Source organism: Ambystoma mexicanum, chromosome 2q, assembly GCF_040938575.1.
Source record: "Ambystoma mexicanum isolate Mex_15411 chromosome 2q, UKY_AmexF1_1, whole genome shotgun sequence".
Lineage (NCBI taxonomy): Eukaryota > Metazoa > Chordata > Amphibia > Caudata > Ambystomatidae > Ambystoma > Ambystoma mexicanum.
The window spans coordinates 1,274,378,234-1,274,393,830 of NC_090924.1; the positions used below are offsets into that span (position 1 = coordinate 1,274,378,234).

Sequence of the window (15,597 nt, forward strand, 5' to 3'; positions counted from 1 at the left end):
AACCACCTGGCCTGACCCACCATTCAGACCACTCTACTGATGCCTCCACAGCTAAAGCTTCAATAACTAACAGTATGTCATGCCTGTCAAATAGAGTAGGCTGATTGGCTAGCCTTCCTGCAGAGTTATGGCTCAGGGTACACTGCCATGGTTGTCTCATCCCTGAATGGCCTCCTTCTTAGCCTCCACGCAATGACCCAGAGCAACTGGCGAGCAACATTTTAGGGTCAGGAGAGCAACATGTTGCTCGCAAGCTACACGTTGGGGATCACTGGTTTAGGGGATGTTCAGGAATAGAACGTGCATTAACCAGTGCGCACCTTAGCGTAAGGTCAGAGTGCTGAGTGGTGATGTGTGGAGAAGGCTGTGGAGTGACATGGGATGGCACAGAGATATAGTGTGGCTCAGTAATGGTTTCAGTGGGGGGTAGGGTTAGTGCAATCAAGATGATTAGGCATACATGAATCAATAGGCACAGGCAGTGCAGCAACATGATTGGGCAAACAAGGGTCAGTGGGCACAGGCAGTGCAGCAACATGATTGGGCAGACATGCATCAACAGGCACAGGCAGTGCAGCAACATGATTGGGCAAACAAGGGTCAGTGGGCACAGGCAGTGCAGCAACATGATTGGGCAGACATGCATCAACAGGCACAGGCAGTGCATCAACATGATTGGGCAGACCTGCATCAACAGGCACAGGAAGTGTATCAACATGATTGGGCAAACAAGAATCCACAGGCACAGGCAGTGCATCAACATGCTTGGGGAAACAAGAATCCACAAGCACAGGCAGTGCATCAACATGGTAACAAGCAGAATACCTGGCTAGACTTTTATTGTGTGCACCTGGGCTCTGTATAGCATTCAGTGTTCCTTTGGTGAGTGTTCCATTGCTATTATAGCAGGCCGTGTGTTCAATAGGGGTGGCTCTTTTGCTAGCCGGAATGCCTCGAGGTGATTTACAGCGGCAACGGAGAACCTGTGAAGGACACCTGGTGCCAACTCTAATGTTGCGCACGCTGATACATGGTTCGTAGCTGCGCAGCGGGAAGAGCAAGATGCGCGTAGAAAGGCAGAGGTTTCTAGTTGATAGGGCAGGCAAGCGGGCAAGGATGGGAGCTTCTCTGCGCGTTGGACAGCGTCTGGAGGGAGGATTGGGGCATATATGGGGACAAGGTAGTAGAGCCTTACCTCTTTGAATGTAACGGGCACCATCGAGCGCCGTCGAGCAGCGAAGAGCCACAAAGAGGGATGACTCCCTTTCCTCCTGGCCTTCCCTATGCGACTTTGCCTCGTGACGAGCCTCCTCTACCTTTAAAGCAGGAGAGGAGGTTGCGGCGAGGTGTGTGGGCCAATCCAGCTTCTCTGGAGCTGTTGTTGTGGCGGTTGCCATGGCCACGGGTGAGGCAGACACTTTATAGATGAAACGGGCCTCATGGCTCGTAATGGAGCTTTAAGCAGCTGATTCCTTCTGCATCGGCGAATAGAACGTGCAGGCTGTGATGCAGTGTATGTATCCGCTTCAGTTCGGATGTGCCCTCGCAGCAGAGCTGCAAAGAGGGATGACGGCCTTCCCTCCTGGCCTTCCCTACGTGGCTTTGCCTCGCGGCGAGCCTCCTCTCCCTTTAAAGCAGGAGAGGAGGTTGCAGCGAGGTGTGGGCGCCAATCCGGCTTCTCTGGAGCTGTTGTTGTGGCGGTTGCTATGGTCACGGGCGCGGCGGTCATTTTATAGATGAAACAGGTCTCGTGGCTCGTAATGGAGCTTTTAGCAGCTGATTCCTTCTGCATCGGGGTAATAGAACGCGCAGGCTGTGATGCAGTGTATGTATCCGCTTCAGTGTGGATGTTCCCTCGCAACAGGAGCTGCAAAGAGGGATGACGGCCTTTCCTCCTGGCCTTCCCTACGCGGCTTTCTTTTGGGAACACCCAAAGATTCATTGTCACTTAAAGCGTGACTATAGGTAATTGTTTTAATTCCTTTATCAGGTGTACCTCGTCTATACCAACATTTGTGTAATATTGATATCTATACATGATTTTTACTAATGCAAAAATGCACAGTACATGTGTTATAAATTAGTATTAGATCTGGTTTTTAGGAGACGTCAAAAATGATGTTATTATGGTTTTGAAGAATAAAAGTCATGGATATTGTTACTTTTGATTATACTGCTAATAGCATCAAACTCTATTAATATTTACTAATATGCATTATTTAAATGTTTTTTTCAGATATTTTTGTGAAAAATTGTTCAATTGCCCCTGAAGAAGTGATTTTTTTCACGAAACGCGTTGGGCCATAATTAATCAACTCAGCTTGATTAAGGAATTTAACTGTGTCAATGTGTTTGATATATGTTACTAAGCAGTTACCTATAAACGTCATATTGAATACATGTGTTTTATTGAGACACAATCAAAACTAACAAGTCAACCTAATATATGTAAATACTAGGAATCTTCATAGAGCCACCCACAGAGTGCAGAGGACGGGAGTTCCCACATTTGGGAACTTTTTCTATTGTGCATATGTTCACAACCCATATGCCAGGATTGTTCTTTATCTCCTCCGCACCTTAAATTACCAAATAACTATTGTGAAGTTCTAAACAACTATTTGTTCTAAAAACAAGGAGTGCAGATTGGTTCCCTTTTCTCTAGAGTGTTCAAATGCTTGCCACACATGTGCCAGGGAAAGTAAAGCACAGCCGTTTTTGGTAGCACTGTTTTATGCAATTTTTCAGGTGACAGGGATTTCTGTTTCAGGGCCTTAAATGCACCCCACAACCCTAAGTGAGCAGTCACAGGACATGGAAGATATGCAGGGTACGATTGGAGACTTATTTAGGGTCTGGCAGGCCAATGTGATGGAGTTTTTAGCATTGTGGGGGGCTCTTCTGGGAGCTGAGTGAGGATCTGGTGGGGCTATGTGATGGGACCTTTAGCATTATGTGGGGAACTTTTGGGAGTGGAGTATGGGTTTGGCGAGGGTACGTGATTTTGATTTTAAATATTTGGCTTTATTAGAAGATTATAGAGTCAGAGAGGCTATGCAGGTCTGATTCTGGGGCTTTGCAAGGCTTTGGAGGAGTGATGTTTTAAATGACCTTTGTGATCTTGGAGCTGTGTTGGCCACTTTTGGAAGCTGTATAAGGAGCCATGCCATTGCGTTTTTAGGGGTCTGTGGTGTTCTGAATGGGTTTGCAGGGGCAACATGACAGGGATTTTGGAGCTAAGTGTGCTTCTGTTGGGAAATTATTGAGGCCTGAAGGGGCCAAATGGTGGTGATTTTGGAACGATATGTGGTTTTGTTAGAAGTTCCTTTGTGGGGTGCTGGATGGGGATATGCAATGCTGAGTTTAGATTTATGTGACACTCTGTGGGGAGTAGAGTCAGGGTCTCAGTTGGGCAGTGTGTTCGTGATTTTGGAATTATATACAGATTTGTTGGAAGTTCATTTGTGGGCTGCTGGATGGGGCTATGCAATGGTGATTTAAGATTTATGTGAAGCTCTGTGGGGAGCAGAGTTGGGGTTTGAACTGGGCAATGTGATGGTGATTTTGGATCTGTGTGAGGCTCTTTCAGAAGCTGTGTGGGGGTCTGTAGAGTTAACATGCTTGTGTTTTTTGGGGGTATGTGAAAATCTATTGGCAGCTGCGTGACAGTGTGACGGGCAATGTCCTGCATCTTTTGAAGCTGTGTGAGGCTCTATTGGAGACGCTGTAAGGCATAATGGCAAGTTATGTTGTGCCTCTGGGATGTAAGACTGACCACCTAGATATGCCTGGGTGATTAGTGTGAATACGGCTAGAATTCCACGTAGGCTTAACCTGTTGGTTTTAGGATGCAGTGGGATGACCAGATACATTTTAGGTAATGAAACGGATAAACGCTGAGCCATGTAATCAATAAAATTAGAATAGGAGGGTTAACCAGGATACAATCATACATCAAATATTAGGAGTCCCCACACATCTGAGTACATTCATGTGTGGCAGAAGGAGATAATATTGCATCTGCATAGTTGTTAATCTACTTTAAAGGAGTGACATAATGCATCATATATCATTTAAAAGATTGAAGTAATCGTGGGTGGCACTTTGAAGAATAGCATTCGGCCACACCTAAGGTAGCCCTTAAAATTAGCCCTAAAATGTACTCCTATGAAGAGCTGTGGGGAGACTTTTTCGAATAAATCTTTACGATATGCAGAATTAAAAATAAAAAAAAATAACAAAAATTGATTATTGACTTGAAATATGACATTGTCCAAATGAGGCTACTTTGACGAATCGTGGGATTCCGTTACTTCTCCCCAGGGGGAGCATTTCCTGGTGATTTATTCTCAAAAGGCTAACGAAGGAAGTACATATTAGGGTTAATTTTGGTGAAAAGCTTTTTGTCAAAAATGAACCCATGATTACTTCAGTGTTTTAAATAAAACGTGATGCATGATACATGGGAATCTCATTGCAAAATTGTAAATACTCAGAATGAGAAAGAACCAAACAAACCGACTGGTCAGAAAGCAGCATAATCTACGTAACATGATACGAAAGCCAGGGGTCTGCAACCTTTGACTCGCCACAGTAGGGGGTTGTAGCTTTCCTGTTAACGATGCTGAGCTATGGAATTCCTTACCCCCTACTATACTAGCAGAAGAGCCATACCTTCACTTCAGACAATAACTTATCAATCACTTGAAAGCACAAGATCAGTAAGGCCTGTTACTGGCCTAATAAGGCCCCAAAGCCCATTCATATTGACTGCCCTTCACCACCATGACTCACCACTGTATTTCTCTTTCTCTTGCTCTATCCTCAATTCCCTCTATCCTGTATTCATCTCTCCTTGTATTTTTTGTATTGCATTTTGCCTCTGTAACCTAGCTGTGAAAATTAATGTAATTTTTGCGCCCTGATGCCCTCGGGTCTGGTGTGCATTATAAATTAATAAACAAACAAACAAACATAGGTTTTATATCACAACTCCCAGCGGCCCTTACCAGTATAGTGAATGGTAACAATAGTGAGGGATCATGGGAGTTTTACTCAAAAGCATCTATCGAGCCACAGGTCGCAGACCCCGTCGTACAGCGTAATAGGTGTACTTATATGGCACACTGTTCGGTTCCTTTACTAGCACCTCTATTCAGTTTATGCCTTAAGTACACATAATGTATGAATCCAAAGGGTATTTGCTGTCGGCTGTGTTAAAAAATCTATGCAAAAGGTGGGAGGCCACAGGAGGAGGATTGGGATAAAACGAAACCACCAGCAGCATGAAGCAACCCCTGAAGGCGCTACCTGATATGATATGTCATTTATAACGTGCCTGTACACAAGTGTTGCTAGGCGCAACAAGACAAAGGAGGGAAGACAGATCTTACTAAGCCTTGTGTCATTCCTATCGTGCAAGTACAACACGCTAAGTGCAGGAGGATGGGAGAGGGGAAAGTGCCAGGAAGATGGAGGGGAAGTGCAATCAGGGCAGGATTGCTCTGAGTAAGTGCTGCCTGGAAGAGCGGCTCTGGGTAAGTGCAAGGAGACAGGGGGCTGTAGAGGTTACAGTTACAGCCCCTAAGTCTGTGGTAGGCCTGGAGGCAGTGCAGGGGAGACTGATCATGAAGTAGCCTGGCATGGCACCCTATGAGACTCTGGGGGTTCCAAGCAACCAGTCTGCGGAGCATCCAGGGTAGGTGAGCATCCGGGTAGGTGAGCAGGGGAGGAAGAGAAAGCAAAGGAGAAAAGGAAGGCCTTAAGCTGCTTCTGGAACTTCAGGTAGTCCGACTCAAGTTTGAGAGTGGCAAGGAGGCCATTCCAGAGGATGGCACCTGCAGAGGAGCAGGATCTACCCCCCAATCTCTGCCTGCAGAAGCGTCTGACCCTCAGAGAGTTGGAGGTAACCGAGTGAAGGGCTCAGGACGAAGGTATTTCGGAAGACAGTTGGATGCAGTATGGGGCCCGGCCCCAGAAGGTCTTGCAGAGGGTCTTGAACTTGATCCTTGCAGCCCCCGGGAGCCAGTAGCGAGATGTCAGGGTTGGAGAGATATGGTCCCTGGGCTTGAGGCCAAGGATAAGTCTTGCAGTCCTGCTCTGGTTTAGTTGCAGACGGTGGAGAATAGAGGAAGGCGGATTGAGAAAGAGGCTGTTGCAGTAGTCCAGCATACAGAGACCCAGGGCTCTGGAGACAGTGAGCTTCTAAAGGAAAGTGAAAAAAGGAAGAATACCTCTGAGGAGGTGCAGCTGGAAGTGGACCTTCTTGACAAGGTCGGTGATAGAAGGAGAGAAGGAGAGAGTAGAGTCAAAGGTGACACCAATGTTTTTTGCCCCACAGGAAGACAATGAACGAAGGCCCAAGGAGGGCAGCCAGATTGAGAGAGGGAAAGCGCTAGCAGGGGTCCCAATGAGAAGAATCTCCATCTTACTGGCCCAAAGGCAAAGATCGTTGGAGGCACACCAATCCTGGATCGTGGCTAAACAGTCAGGAATGAGCGAGAGAGGAGAAGTGGCTAAGGGGAGCCTGAAAGAGAGCTGAGGGACATCCACATAACACTGAAAGTTAGAAAAGGTAGAGATCAGGTGGGCCAAATGGGCCAAGTAGACATTGAATAGCCAGGGTGAGAGGATAGAGCCCTTGAGAACACCACATGTGGAGAGAGAGAGAGAGAGAGGTGGTGGAGAGAAAGGACCCAAGTTGGCCCTGGCAAGGTCAGTCGAAGGGGGAAGGAGATCAACCACTCCAGGGCCTGATCCGTGATGCCCAGGTTTGCACACAGTTGATTGATCAGGATGGCGTGATTGACCATGTCAAAAGCAGAGGACCGGACAAGGGGCACAGAAGGAAGGCTGGAGTCAAGATTAGAAAGCAGCTCTTCATGGGTGTTCAGGAGAAAATTTTCCATGACTGTGGCTGCTCTGAAGCCAGGCTGATGGTCATGGAGACAACCAACAGATACAGTGTGGAGAGTAAGATAGGAGATGGCCAGCTATTCCAGGAGTTTTCTCAGGAAAGGAGTGATAGAGATCGGGTGAAATGGAGGACTCCCAGAGCTCTTCAGTCACCCTTTGAATGCCCCACCATACAACTCATCACAAAATTAGGGAAGCGGCCCTAGAGAATGTCCCCAAGAGATGCACTGCAAGAAAAGTGATGGAAAGGGTCCAGCAGTACCACACCTAAAATAGAGAAATACGCAGGGCAGAAGCCCCTGAGAAAGTTTATATAGAGTTCTGTATACATGAACAGGAACAAGTTACTTACCTGTAACTGTTGTTCTCCAGCATGGGTCTGGCATGGATTCACATGCTCATGAATATTCCCCGTCGTCAGACTGGGAACCCTCGGTAAAGAAAAAATCTGTTTCAGTTTCGTTTAACTGTCTTTCTACTAATGACCAATCACTGGTCTCTGGCTCATACTGCGCCCAGCCAATGACTGCCCTCCACCTAAGCCCCTCCTCTGGCAGCCATCTTCAGATTTGGTAGCACGTAAAGTGGCAGTAGGACCAAGAGAAGAGCCGCAGAGGGGTAGGCGGGAGGGTTCGCATGGGAATCCATGCCAGACCCATGCTGGAGAACAACAGTTACAGGTAAGTAACTTGTTCCTTCTCCGGCATGGGGTCTGGCATGGATTCACATGCTCATGAATACAAGAACACATAGCAGTACACACATGCACAACCACGGGAGGTGGCAAGGCTCAACATTAAGCATTTCAACATCTAAACATTAAGCATCTCTTACCTCCTCACCAGGCTCACCTTCAAGTGAACAGGTTGCGCAGCACTGCTTGGCCGACTCTGGACTCCTCCCTGGAATCCCGGTCGACGCAGCAGAATCTCGTGAAGGTATGTGTCGACCTCTACGTAGCAGCCCTGCAGATGTCCAGCAGGTGTACACCATACAGGAACGCCGTAGTTGCAGTGATCCCGCTGGTCGAATGGGCTCTTGGACGGCCAGGCAACGGTCGGTTTACCAACCGGTGACAGCGCGTGATGCAGCTGGAGAGCCACCTGGGAATGGAGGCCTTGGAGAGGGCCTTCCCCTGGTTCACAAGGCCAAAGTTAACAAACAGCTGTGATGTCTTCCGAAAACTCTTTGTGCGGTCCACGTAGAACTTCAGCGCTCTAGCCACATCCAGCGAGTGCAAAGTTCTCTCAGCCGGTGACGGGGAGCAAACAGGTAACACCAAGGGCTTGTTGAGATGGAAGTCCGACGGCACCTTGGGCATGAAGGAGGGATGCATCCTCAGCACGACTCTCGTTGCGTAGAAAGTCAAGTACGGGGGCTTACAGGAGAGGGCCTGGATCTCTCCCACTCGTCGTGCAGAGGTGATGGCCACAAGAAGCGCCGTCTTCCCTGATAGGGATTTCAGAGGCGCCGAATGCAAAGGCTCGAATGGCTGACCCATGAGCCTAGTCAGCACCACATTGAGCTCCCACGCCGGGGCCAGAGCCTTCACCGGCGGCAACAAGTGAAAAAGCCCTTTCATGAACTCCTTCACCAGGCGGTGGGACCACAGCAACGACCGCCCCGGAGTTCTGTTACAGTGGGAGATAGCCACCAGATGGATTTTGATGGAGGTGTGCGCCAGTCCCGCCTTGGCCAGCGACAGCAAGTATGGCAGCACTTGAGGGGCTGTAATCCATAGAGGGTTGATCTTCTGTGCACGGCACCAGACAGAGAACCTCTTGCATTTATGTCCATACCCCTTAAGAATCGAGAAAGCCCTGGCCTTGGCAAGTAGCTCCTTGCAGTCCGCCGGGATATCGTAGCCTCCGAACTCTAGTGCTGCAGGAGCCAGGCCTGCAGGTTCAGCGATCCTGGGTCCTCCTGCACCAGGACCATCTGAGTTAACTGATGAGTCGCAGAAGCAATAGCAACGGTGGAAACGCATAGAGGAACAGGCCGTCCTAGGGGAAGGAGAATGCACCCCCATGCTCCCCGGATGGGGAAACCTGCTGGTGAACCACCGGCACTTGGCGTTCGTTGCCGTCGCGAATAGATCAATCTGGGGGTTGCCCCATCGTCAGAATAGGAGGTCTACTTGATCTTGCCGAAGCTCCCACTCGTGGCAAGAGCGCAGCTCCCTGCTGAGTGAGTCGGCAACAGTGTTCTTCACTCCTGCCAGGTGAAGGGGTACCAGAACATCCCTTGGGCGACGGCCCAGTGCCACAGATCCTGCGCTTCCCTGGAGAGAGCCGGGGATCTGATGCCCCCCTGCTTCTGAATGTAGAAAATTGTGGTGGTATTGTCGGTGAAGACCTGTACCACCTTGCCCTTGAGGGACAGAAGGAAGGACCTGAGGGCCCAAAACACGGCCCAAAGCTCCAGGACGTTGATGTGCAGCGACTCCAGAAGCCAAATGTCTCTTGCGTGGAGATCTCCAGTGTGCGTGCCCCATCCCTCCAGGGAGGCATCCGTCGTAACCGTTTCCTGATGCGCTGGGATCTGGAAGTCCATGCCTGACACCAGATGTGCACGGGTGCCCCACCGCCGGATCGCTCGATGGAAAGTTTCATTGAGTGCGTTCTTGTCTTCGAAGCTTCCTGACACTTGTATCCAACGGGTGTCGAGGAACTCCTGCAGCGGCCGAATCCGCAATCTGCACAGCCGAACGAGTTAGATGCATGACGACATCATGTCGAGCAGGGACTTGATGGACCTCACCCTGGCAACTTCCATGGTCAACAGCCGTTGTACCTTGCCCAGGATGGCTTTTATCCTCTCCTCCGATGGTGAAGCCAGCCGCGCCACCGTGTTGAGTCTGGCTCCCAGGAACAGAGCGTCCTGCGATGGCACCAAGCAGGACTTCGTATAGTTTATCGAGAACCCCAGTTCCTTCAGCAGGCGGATGGTCCTTGCGGTGTGTTCGACGGCGAGTTCCCTTGACTTCGCTCGGATGAGCCAATAGTCCAGATAGAGGTAGAAGTAGATGCCCTGCAGGCGCAACCACACCGCTACCGGTGCCAGCAACTTGGTGAAGACCCTTGGGGCCGACTTCAGACCTAAGGGCAGGGCCTTAAACTGATAGTGCCGCCCTTGGACCACAAAGCGCAGAAAATGTAGATGTCCCTTGTGTATGGGGATGTGGAAGTAGGCATCCTCCAGGTGCAGCGACGACAGCTAGTCCCCTTCTTCCAGCTGTCCCAGCACGTGTTGAAGGGTGACCAATTTCTGGGATTTTATGTATTTGTTGAGGCGGCGGAGATCTAGGATGGGCCACCAGTCACCGGTCTTCTTTCGGACGAGGAAGTACCGTGAGGTTACTCCGGAGCCCCGGAGCCTCTTCGGGATGACCTCTATCATGTCCTTTTTCAGCATTGCTTGTACCTCCAGAAGTAGTTGAGGAATGTGGTTTTCTTTCCTGGCCAAAGGTGGAAAACGGGTACACTTCCTTTGGAACTCCAGAGTGTGTCCATGGGGCCGGGCATCCACCACCAAATGGTCAGTGGAGATGGATTTCCTCACGCCGACAAAGTTCGCCAGCCGACCTCCCACCGGGGTGCTCGGGTGGGGGCCCGACATCACGGCCGGTTCAGTCCTGCGTCACTGACGCCTTACCACCTTGGGCCCCTTGGCGACGACGACAATATCCACCGGCCTTGTCGCGGCCTCTGTAGGCTTCCTGCGACGAAGAACAGGCCGCTTGACGTTATGACGACAAGCTGCCGCCAAATCCTTTTGAGGCACCTTGTGACTTGCCTCCGGAGGGCCGAAAGGACGGCCGTCGCTGATGGAGCATACCCAAGGCACGGGCCGTCTCAGTGTCTGCCTTGATGGCCTGCAGTGACTCATCCACCGCCTTGCCAAACAAGTTGTTCCTGTCGAAGGGCATGTCCAGTACCCTTGTCTGTACGTCCTGACGGAAGTCGGTGGTCCTGAGCCAGCCACGCTGGCGAAGGCAAATGCTGTTGCCCATCTGGTGGAAGCCGGTGTCAGTGATGTCCGTGGCTACTGTGATGGCGTGGTCCGAAGCCACCTCGCCTTCTTGTAAGATTTCAAGGGCCTCTGCCCTCTTGTCATCTGGGAGGAAGTCAAGGAGGGGGGCGATTTTAAACACCAGCTCCCTATCATAGTGGGCCACGATAGCGAGAGCGTTGGCCATCTTATTGGTCGTCGCCGCCCACTAAATTACCCGACGTCCCATGGTATCCAGCTTTTTCCCCTCGCCGTCTGGCGGGGAAGTGGAAGTCAATGCCGTTGTCCCAGCGGATTTCTTCTTTGCAACCACAGAGACCACTGAGTCCGGGGAAGGCTGCGCTCTGAGGCACATTGGTGCAGTGTCTTGGACCCGGTACTTCTTCTCGTACCGGTCCCTCTTCGCCGGGGCCAAGGATGGGTTCTTCAGGAGGGACAGGCCCTCTTCCCAGATGTTGTCCATCAGCGGGACCGAGAGCACAGTCTTCCTTTTGGCCTCTCGTTGCTGATAAAGGAATCCCTCCTTCTGCTCCTCGGGGCATAGCTGAAAAAGCTGTGAGGCCCTAGCGATCATGGCGTGAAATGAGCCAATTTTGTCGGGGGGAGAAGCCTGGGGTGGGGGCAAGGGGAGATATGTTCCATCGTCTGTCCCCCTCGTCGCCGTCTTGTCCCTCGGAGGAGGGTATGGAGGTGAAGGATGGAAGGAAGGAGGCGGATCGACTTGCCTCTGCTTGGGTGAAGGGCTTCCCGACGGTCCAGGCGCTGCTGGATCGTCTGCTGGAGGCAAAGGCATCCTTGTTCTTATTTCTGAACACAGGGTGTGCAGGGCTAGCAAGATGTCCTCCGACCTGTCCGTCGTTGGTTGCAGCGGATGCGACGGGAGCGTCGGCAGCGGCGTGGTGTCCTCCGGTTCCTCATTAATCTGCCGTTCCTCGTCGGCTCCCCCATCACTCTCCACGTCTGCCTCGTCAGGGTCTTTCCCGTAGGATCTGACCTCGATGAACTTCTTGCCCAAGACTGACTTGAGGCCCGACAGCTCCTCCTCGGAGATCTCTGAGTCCGGTAGGACTATCGCACACCCTTCTTGGCCAGGGGCTTCACAGGGGTCTTTTCGATGGGCAGGAAAGACGATTCCCTCCGGGAAGGCAGGGAAAGTCTAGGCTTTGAGGTCGTCTCCACAGTGGCCGCCTCCGCGGGCTTCGCCAGGGACGCGCCCACTTCCTCAATCGAAGCCTTAGCAGGTGAATCTGGGCCTTCACGACCTTTGGCGCGTCTGAGGCCCTCACCGTGGGGGGAGGATCACTGCCTTGCTCCCCCTTGGCTTTCTCCGTCGGGGTAGACCGGGGCTTCTCCCGAAGCTTACCCAGGTTTTCCGACTTCCTTTTCGTCGAGCCGGAGCGTTGGCTCGTGGTCGACGGCGTTGGCGATGCTGCGCCCAGCCTGACAGCCGAGGAGCCCGTACTAACGGCGCTCCTGGTACCCGCGGACTCGTGGTGCTTTGCCTTATGTTGGGCCCCCGTCGCCAGAGCGCCCTCAAAGGTCTTAGAAGACCGCTCAGACTTCTTCTTGGGCTCACCTGCTGCCGGACTCTTAGCCTCCAGCCAGTCAGCGAGCCGTTTGCAACGGTCCTTCATGATACGGATGGACATGTCCTTGCAGAACGCACAGTCCTCCTACACGGCCGACTTGTCAGAGTGCAGGCAGTAGAGGCACCGGGAGTGCTCACCCTCCTTGAAGATGTTTTGTAGTCCACATCCTGGGCAGATCCTAAACAGCTTGGATCCAGTGGGCATCCAGTCTCCTTTGTGTTCGGACATGTACACACGGGCTTAGGCCTCACAGATCTTCCAGAATCCTCCAAGAAGTGAACTTGATAAAAAATTCGCCCTTGAGACGCGTAGAGATTTCCAAAACGGGTCCCCGTTAATTCGAAGATGAATTAGTGGAGCTTGAAGCTCGATTTGTCCGAAAAAAGTAAACTCTTTGAAAAACGCAATACACAGTAAAAGCTCGAGAGCTAAGCACGAGGACTTCCAACACTTGAACGTGCAGTAAAAACCTGAAGATGGCTGCCAGAGGAGGGGCTTAAGTAGAGGGCAGTCATTGGCTGGGGGCAGTATGACCCAGAGACCAGTGATTGGTTATTAGTAGAAAGACAGTTCAGAAACTAAACTGAAACTGATTTTTTCTTTACCAAGGTTTCCCAACCTGACGACGGGGAATATTCATGCGCATGTGAATCCATGCCAGACCCCATGCTGGAGAAGTCATCTGCCTACTCAGGCCTCACCCCGCACGTACACCCGCAGAGAAGGATTCTTTGGCGTGTAAGTTCTGAAGTGGAGCAAGTCTGAAACAGATTGGGAGCTCGTAAAAAAAGGAAATTACATGGAGAGTATCATGGTGGACGCCGTATTTCAGCCTGGAGCTGGAGCCTAATTTTATCTTTGACTCAGGCACAACATCTGAACACACAAGGAGGAAAGGTACACACATGCGCACACACCTGTGGAGAAAGTGGACCTACTTAGCCCCCCAAAATCACATCATCCTAGAATGATCACCCATATAAGTATCTTTAACATAACATATATTCTCCACCAATCACCCCATTACCATCCCTATTCTCACAGCCCCATTACTCATCCAACACCCCTTAACTGAACCCTATCACTCATACACGTTCCCAATTCCCTCCCCATCATTCTGCCACGTCACTCATCCAATCCACATTCTGCAATACCGATCCACAGTCTCCATCCCGAACTCATCTGCATACTATCAACCACCCCATAACCCTTCCGAAATCGTCTTCATTCGCCCCTTTTACTCATTATATTTGCCATCACCCACCCCTACAAATCCTCGACAATAGCTATCACATTGACACCCTCACACATAGGATTTCTCCATGACGCATCCACGCTTCTGCATCACTGTATTTTCACAAAAAAGCCTTCTCATTGAATATTACAAATTCATTGTATACTATATCGGACCTGTACACATCTTCTGAATTTTGTTGAGGCTGAACCCCCTCTGCTTCAGTGGCTGTTAATCTTGCCCTCGCAGCTGTTCCAACACTATAGTGGAAAATAAGCCACCGAATTCGGGATATCTCAGTTCCATGAAAAAGTTGTTCCTCGGCCTGGACATCTGGGATTAATTGCATTCATTAATTGCGAAATAACTCTTTCATTTTCAAGCTAAACAGCGCGCAATAAAATTGCATGTTTCATCAAACATGTATGGTTTCCAGGTGCTCTTCCTTTAGTAGTCAAGGACCAACCCTTGTCTAGGATTTTAAATCGCACAGGGTTTCCTAGCGTTCGGTGGTGGAAATGTGTATGCTGCATCCGGGAGTGTCATGTTGACACGCTTGTCTTAGCAGGGGGCAGCATTTTCACCATAAAATTGAAAAAATGAAGCCTCTATGCATTTGACCACCTGCTGCTTTGGCCTAGAAATACCTTATTTTAAGACTGTCCCTGGGGACAGCGGTATGGGTCCTGACAGGGTTTTTATTCGAGCCTTGAGGCTGAGCCAGGTCCCGGGTGCCGACCATAGCAAAATTCTCCCCACGCCCACCCTACTCTCCTGATATCCGGTCTCTGGTGGGATGCAAATGCTCGGGGACATTGAAACACAAAAAGCCTGACAGCGCAGGCCTTTTGGGAAGAGATCCCACACATTATCGAGGACGTAACCCAACGCAAGCTGCCCATGGACCCAGAGGTGATCCTAGAAGACCGGAGTGTTACCCCAAAACAGGGCGCACCGCCAAACTGCTCCCGCAACTGCTAGTGGCGGCCAAAATACATGTGGTCCGTAAATGGAAAACACAGGAAGGCCCCTTGGTACCCCTACGGTGGATAAAAGTTTGGGAGATCCCCGTAGACGAAAAAGTCACGGCGGCTAAGGAAGGAGGCTAAGGAAGGAGTTTTACACTGCTTCACTGACTGCTGGTCTCCGGTCCTGGAATACCATAGCCGGCAACCGGCATTAATCTTTCAGCTACAGTTGGCGGCAAAATTCCTGAGATCTTAGAGGCCCTCTCTCCGTCCTCTGGCGGTAATGATCCACAAACTCTGAATATCCAGGGGCGAACAGAAAGGGGATACGGGAGGGGGAATGGACAAGTTATCTATTCCATGTTGTGTAAGGGTCAGGTTTGTCTCATGTGCTTAACTGTGTAAATATTCTGCCACCGAAATAAATAAAGTTGTTAAAAAAAACACACACACACACAAAAAGGTACAATTTCACACAGCAACACTTCATTCACTGATACTGCTGAAGGCAGCTGAAAGGAAACCCTTGTTTTGCTGAAATGAGCATTACATTGGAGAATATATATTTTTTTCAGTGAGTGGGGGACTGGGGGGTGTGCTGGAATAGAAAGTGAGAGCACAGTTCTTCTTTTCTTCTGTTGTGTTGGTAGAAGAGCTTTTTTCCTCCTCACATGTGCTGTACAGACGGTTGCAGAGGGCACATGCACCCCTTAACATATCCTACTTGGGTGAGAACGCGGGCCCTGAGAGGGGGCAAGCAGTAACAAACACTCTTAGCTTTCTTTCAAAGACTGGCACCTGAATCGACCTCTTCGGATATGTTTTCCATATTTGTTTTACTTCAATATTTTTTATTTCAGTACATTTTATCGAATGTTAT

General features: G+C 50.3%; 1 protein-coding gene across 2 annotated transcripts in view; it reads right to left on the reverse strand.

Annotated features, from left to right (window-relative positions):
• Window positions 1-15,597, reverse strand: part of LOC138570089 (Krueppel-like factor 8) — a 1,505,457-nt gene that overhangs the window by 301,489 nt on the left and 1,188,371 nt on the right. The window lies entirely within an intron of this gene.